At 47.3% G+C, this 6,488-nt stretch overlaps 1 non-coding gene across 1 annotated transcript; it reads left to right on the forward strand.

Annotated features, from left to right (window-relative positions):
• Positions 1–4,632: 4,632 nt before the first annotated feature.
• TRNAK-UUU (transfer RNA lysine (anticodon UUU)) lies at positions 4,633–4,705 on the forward strand. Its single transcript has one exon. It is a non-coding gene; the product is annotated as a tRNA-Lys (tRNA).
• Positions 4,706–6,488: the final 1,783 nt, after the last annotated feature.

The raw sequence follows: 6,488 nt of genomic DNA on the forward strand, positions 1-6,488 counted from the left end.
AAAGGTGTAAGTTTTTGTAGGTGACAGCCTCCTTTATTAGATGCTCTATGAATGGACTTGCAGAGAGCAGGGGTACTGAATAGAAACAAAATACACAGGATAGGGAAAGCAAGAGAAAAGGATAGGAGAGAGGGTACAACTGAGAGAGGCAGAAGTAGGTTGAGATCAAAAGGGATAAACAAAGCAACTAACTCGTTGAGGGAGATAAGAGTATAAGAGCTAGTTCATGTAATGGGATAAGAATCAGTAGTCTCTGCTGAGACTACTTAACATAATCCAATCTGTGGATGATTTCTTGTTCTGCAATGTTGCCTTCAAGTCAAAAAGTTTTGCTGTTTAAGAACAGCTTCTCTGAGGTCGGTAAAGAAATATCTAAGAAGTTTAAAGTGTATCTTTCTGGAATTGATGCCAGATCAGCATTCATTCACTTTTTCACATATGTTTTGCCCATCTGTCCCATGTAGATAGTAGAGGGCACTGTAAACAGGTGATGGTTTATACAACATTGGTAGAGGAGCAGATGAATTAATCCCTCCTGAAAGGTAAATAGGTAACAAACCAAGTAACATGGTCACAGCTATAGGGGTAACTGTAACTGTAATCCACCATTTAGTGGCATTAGGAACCCTCCTTTTTCTGCACCTGTCACAGATCCTGTACTGCACCTATCAGGTGGAGGACTGAGACTCTTGAGTTCAACTGCATTATGAAGCCAAAAGGTGCCCATGGTCATTTAGCTCAAAATATAGAGGCTTGTGCTATCCTTGAGTTCTTCCAATTAGCCCTTGCTGGTGATCAACATGACTGCTGTTGCATAGTGTTTTGGCATCATACAAATATTTGCCTGTGCTTCTGTGCATGTAGGCAGCTGCTGCACCAAAGACATAAGTCAGCAAGAGAGACTACAAAGTGAGCAGACTGAAGTTTGTGGTACGTGCTCACATTGAAAAAGTGTGACTCAGCACAACTAAAAATAGGTGTTCCTCCAAGATGTAATTCCCTACACATTCTGCCTCTCTACTGTTACATGCCTATCTCCATCACTGCTGAATTAGAATTGTCTCACAAGAGTCAGTGCATTTATCCCCACAGTGATCTGCTCAATTGACTGCTGGAGAACTGAGAGAAACTAAGGTGAGGGAGGAAATCTGTGGTAGACCCAAACCAGATTTCATAACTGGTAGACTAGTGGAAGGAAAAGCCCTTTTGGGAAGTCACTGCAGAGGGTGATGGTGAAGTACCTTTCCTTAATTGGGAGCTTATCATGGTAAAACAGCATGTAAAGTTCCTAAATAAGTCTTTCTACATTGCTCAGTTGATGTGCAGATACAAGCGTCCATAAGTTCCCTGGCTTAGCCCCTCAAGTTAGCTGGACTGATGTCAAAATGCAGGCCCTGGTGAGGTCACTGGCTCAGCTGATGTCATAACGGAAGAGCCTGTGAGGTTACTTAATTAGGATGGACTGACTGAGCCCACTCTGATATGAAAGAACAGGTGCTAGTGACACCAAGGGCTCAGGAAGGCTCAAGGTGGCTGGGTTGATTTCAAGGCAGAAGCCTTTAGACATACTTACCTAGCACTCCGACAGATGATTTGGACAGTGGGCTCTAAGCCTCTCCGAGATCCCCAGTTGAGTATCCTGAGATGATTTTAAGCTTTTCCTTCCTGAACATCAATCACGTGTTTAGCCCTCATGCTAGAACCCAGCCCTGGCCCTTGTGTAGCACCTGCTCCTGGCTGAGCACTACTTTCTTGGCAGGCAGATGCCTCAGAGGTTTCCAGTCCAGCTGGGGGATTCTGGAGTGGGAGAAATGACTCACAAGGCTTCCTCATAGTGCTCATTTCACAGATGCTCATCTTGCTTTAATTTGCTCAAATAAGTGACATTTCTGGCATCTCCAGGGTCTTCACTGCTAGAGACCCTCTCCTACTGCCCATTTTCCAGAGCTACCAGGACAAGAAATACCTGTCTGTGTCAGTCTGGTCTGGTTGGGAGGCTATCATGGTAAAACAGCATATTCTCTGGTCACAGAGAATAGATTACCAATCTGACACGGCACTTGCCTTTTCCTGCTTTGGGCGCATTTGAGCATCTGCAAAGTTCCTCACCTAGGGAAGGCCTAGCACAGAGGGCTGAGGGCTAGACAAATACCTACACATGAGAGAAAATGGGTCTGCGTACTACCAAGAAGCGTAACAGATTTCTTCTTGAGCTTGGCCAACTGGTGAATGCTGCCAGGGGTTAATGTGAGATTAAGTTTTTTCCATCCTGTCTGGTGCAGAACAGATGAGTGAAATGCAGTGCCTGGTTCTGGGAAGGGCTTTTGCATGGGTGCTTAGTGCTCATTTCCAGTTGTGCCTAGTGGTTGTCTCATCCCTCCCCCATCTGAGTTAAAAGGAGTTAAAAAATAATGATAAAACATAAAGATGTCCAATTCTTAAAGGTCACAAAACAGAAGTTAATGATAAAACTATAAGTTACAAGATAAACATATAAACAACCAATTATGGAAGTGCAAGGGTTGAAATATACATACCCCAATGGGTTAACAACAGCAAGGCTTCATATACATGTTCATATGATCTGAGAAAATTCTCCCAGGCTTCTCCTTGGATGCTTATCTTGCTGGGGTGATCTGACCCCAGCTGACTTCCTGCCCTTTGGGCAGGGGGCTGGACCCGATGATCTCATGAGGCCCCTTCCAGTCCTAATGTCTATGAAATCTATGAAATCCTATTCCTTTCAGCTCCCTTGTGCAGACAGAATGGGCCTGGGAGTAGGGAGCCAGACAGACTCCAACTTTGTTTAGACTGCAGATGTAAAGCTGGCTTTTCACTGCATGCTTCAGCACTATGGCCTATTGGCGTTTGATTAAATACATTTAATGGAGATCGGCTCGGGAAACTTGCATGTACTACCACCTCCCCCCCCCACCAAGAGCCCTGCTGGTTGCCCTGGTGACTGGACAATCAGTAGCACCATGGAGAGCACATGGCAGTGAGCTCTGGGCAGGGCAGGCACTGCCCTGGGCCAAGCGGGGAGCAGGCCCTTCCTGCTTGCTGTGTTCCTGCTCCAGGGCCAGCATGGCTGCAAGGGGCACAGGTAGGTGAGCCATCTGGGTGTGCGGCAGGTCCTGGGCTGCCTGTGTCTAAGTGCCCCCAGCAGTGCTCACAACAGAGCTATGCTGGTCTGTGGGGCAGGGGGAATGTAGTCCCACAGGGGGAGGGGACCTGCAGGCTCCTGTTAGTAATCAAGATCCTGAGTGCTGCCTTGTCTCTCCCCTTTTTCCTCTCTCCCCTTCCCTGGATGACCCATGGCCCAAGCTGCTGGTCCCTACAGGTATCTATGTCCCATATGCAGGGTATCTCCTACATGAGCTGGGAGCTTGGAAATAAATAGGGACAGTCTGTCCCACTCAAGTAGTTATACCTGGTGAATAGGGCCCAGAGCCTGGCACTATGTAGCTGTGATTGTGTAGCACCTGGCAGTATGTAGCTTTCTTAGCAGTCAGAGGGAGAGCTGTGGGGGTCTGCATAGTGTTCAGGTGGATCCAGGATGTCCTTACTGGAGGGGAGCAGCTATCCTTATGTGGGCAGTTTGCAATGTATGGCAAACATGTGGGGCTGTCTGATAGGGGTTTCACATCCCAGGGTCTCTCTCCAGACAGCAGCTCTGGGAAGGCCTCTAAATGATCCAGTGTAAAAGCAATGACTTTTCTGGGGAAGGACAAGGATTGATCTCTGGGACCTGCTCCGAGGCCCCTTCCTCCTCAATCAGGGGCTCTTGCTTACTCTTGCCAGCTGGTGGAGGTTGCTCAGGGTGGAAGGGATCTTATCATCTTCCGGAGGTAGTAGAAAGGAAGCAGCATCTGAAAATGTGGGCCAGAGGTTCCCAACCAGCCTAATATAGCCACAACAACATAGCATCCTGGGGGGCCTGGTTTAGCTGAGGTTGGGGATGGCATTCTTGTTCCTATAACAGTATGGTAAAGCAGTGCCACTCTGCCTTTTGGCCCTGCAGGTCAGATGAGAAGCAAAGGCTGGTCTGTAGCCTGGATCCCTTGTGGGGTTGATTGCACTCTGCCTTGGCTGGGTCCCATGCACCCTATCTGGTGCACAGGGCCATGCTGTCTAGCCCACGGGGTTCCCCAGGGGTCCAGAAATTTGGCAGCAGGGGAGCTGCAATTAATGCTCCCCCAGCAGCACATTTTCAGACCCATGGGCCCAATGACACAGCTCCATGGGCCTGATCCAGCCCATGGGCCCAGGATTAATCATTACTAGTGTAGAGGCTCTGGAGCAGGATCCTGTGTTCTGGATTTCAGGGGTCTCTCTTGGTCAAAGCGGCATAGGCTCCCTACTGCCGGGGGTAATAGGGCATGGCCTGATGGAAGTAATGACAAACAGACTTTGGCAAGAGGCAGGGCCAGCCTGTGGGGAGACCTCTGTGCCTAACTGGTCCTGCAGGTTTTTGTGAAGTTGTGAAATTGTGTCACCTCATTAGGACCTACTTCACTCTGCAATATGTGCGCTCATAGTTTCTTGCTTCATGTATATTTTTGCTTGGTAATAAATGCTTGGTCAACACAGGTTTGAATGTCACAAATGCAGGTCTGTGCTCTTTGTTTATGAGCCTGGATAGCTCAGTTGGTAGAGCATCAGACTTTTAATCTGAGGGTCCAGGGTTCAAATCCCTGTTCAGGTGGTAGTTGTTGCTTTTCATTAGGTGGACTCAACAAGAGCAGAGATGTTCAGCCAGTGTGCCTCTTGGGCTAACAAGGAACAATAGTCACAAACTGACAGAGAACAGACTTAGGCTTAGGTATCAGGAAAAACTTCATGGTAATGGTGGCCAAAATTTGGAATGGGCTTCCAGGGGAGGTGGCGCTCTCCCCTACCTTGGGTGTCTTTAAGAGAAGGCTGGGTAGGCATCTGGCTGGGGTCATCTGACCACAGCACTCTTTCCTGTCTAGGCAGGGGGTTGGACTCAATGATCTTTTGAGGTCCCTTCCAACCCTAGCATCTATAAATCTATGTTCTGCTTTGCTAAACTTTCAGTTGTTAGTAAGTCCTATATGTCCAAGCACTTCGTAGTCTGACCTGGGCTGTGATTAAACTTTTCCTTAGTGCATGAATCTCCCTGCATGCAAAAGAATGATGGTAGCTGAAACACATGCCTACTGGTCCTTTAAGGCTCTGATTGAGCAAAATGCTTCTGTCCAGACCAAACTTCAAGCATTTGCCTGATTTTCATTGAGGGCACGTGCTAAGAAGCGTTGTTGGAGCCAAGCTGAAGTAAACAGGGTGTTTTTGGACTGCATCCTGCTTATGGGAGAGAGAAAGGCCTCAGCCTTGCCATTTCCCTGCTATTCTCCTGCCTTGGCAGTGAAGCATCTATCCCTCTTTCTGGTCTCTGCTCAGTGCCTGAGCTGGCTTTCCGCTTCATCCTCGTCTTCCCTCCACTGCCCCCTGCCTTCTGTTGCCATTTCTCTCCTTCCTCGCTCTCCTCTCTTTCACCTGAGACATTCTTAATCTCAGCAGCCTTGCACTGACTAGATATGAGTGGAGCTAAATTAGTCTAAACAGTGTGGCTCTGTCATGTGGGACCAGTGGGACAGCAATATGTCCTACTTCCCTGTTACATTGGCCATGTCTTGACAAAGCCTAACATGAAAATAATGAATTGTGCTGCTGCTCCTGGTCCAGCAGATGGCACTCGGTTCCCACAAATAGTAGAATCTAAGGCTATTGCCTAGTTAAGGTTTGGAAGCCAGATTTGGGTGTATGTCTATGCACTGCACGCACACACATTCAGGGGACTAACTTTTTCTCAGAGCCTTCACTTTCCTCCTGATGTTTCCATGGTTGGCTTCTATCCAGAGAAGCAAGAAGTTAATTACATGGAAGTATTTTTTATTTTAAAAAAAAAAAATTCTTTCTTGCTAAAGATCCCAGAATATATTTGTTTACATGATAGACAACCCCCACTCCTCAAATAGCTATAAGTATAAAGCAAGTGACTTGTATATGATATGAATATGAAACATGCTGAGATATTGGTTCCTTATGAGAATCCATGTGTAAAGTTGGCTGGTAACCCAGGCCGAGTTGAAAGTTGTAGTAGGGTTGCAGGTCAAAAGTCTGGGCAGGTGGGAAAAAATTGCTCTTGCCTCAGGGTGCTTTGACTCAAGTTATACAAGTGCAAATGACCCCTCAAGATGCAAAACAAGATACAGAACAAGATGCAGTCCAGGCCTCTGGATATGATGGGCCTTTTGCAGACTAAAGGATATCCACTGAAGTTAGTAGACTTGCTGCTGAGAAAGAGCAGGGGGGATCCCTGTTCTGGGATCTCTCTGAGGGGCTGAGGTGTTGGAAAGAATGTGGATAGCATTGTGGGCATTTGCAGATTTCCCAGTATCCATAGCTGCCTGCTCTCTGATGGACCTTATGAGTCCAGAGAGCTTGGGAGCCAAGGCTCAGGGAAG

The sequence above is a fragment of the Alligator mississippiensis genome, chromosome 2 (genome assembly GCF_030867095.1).
Source record: "Alligator mississippiensis isolate rAllMis1 chromosome 2, rAllMis1, whole genome shotgun sequence".
NCBI lineage: Eukaryota > Metazoa > Chordata > Crocodylia > Alligatoridae > Alligator > Alligator mississippiensis.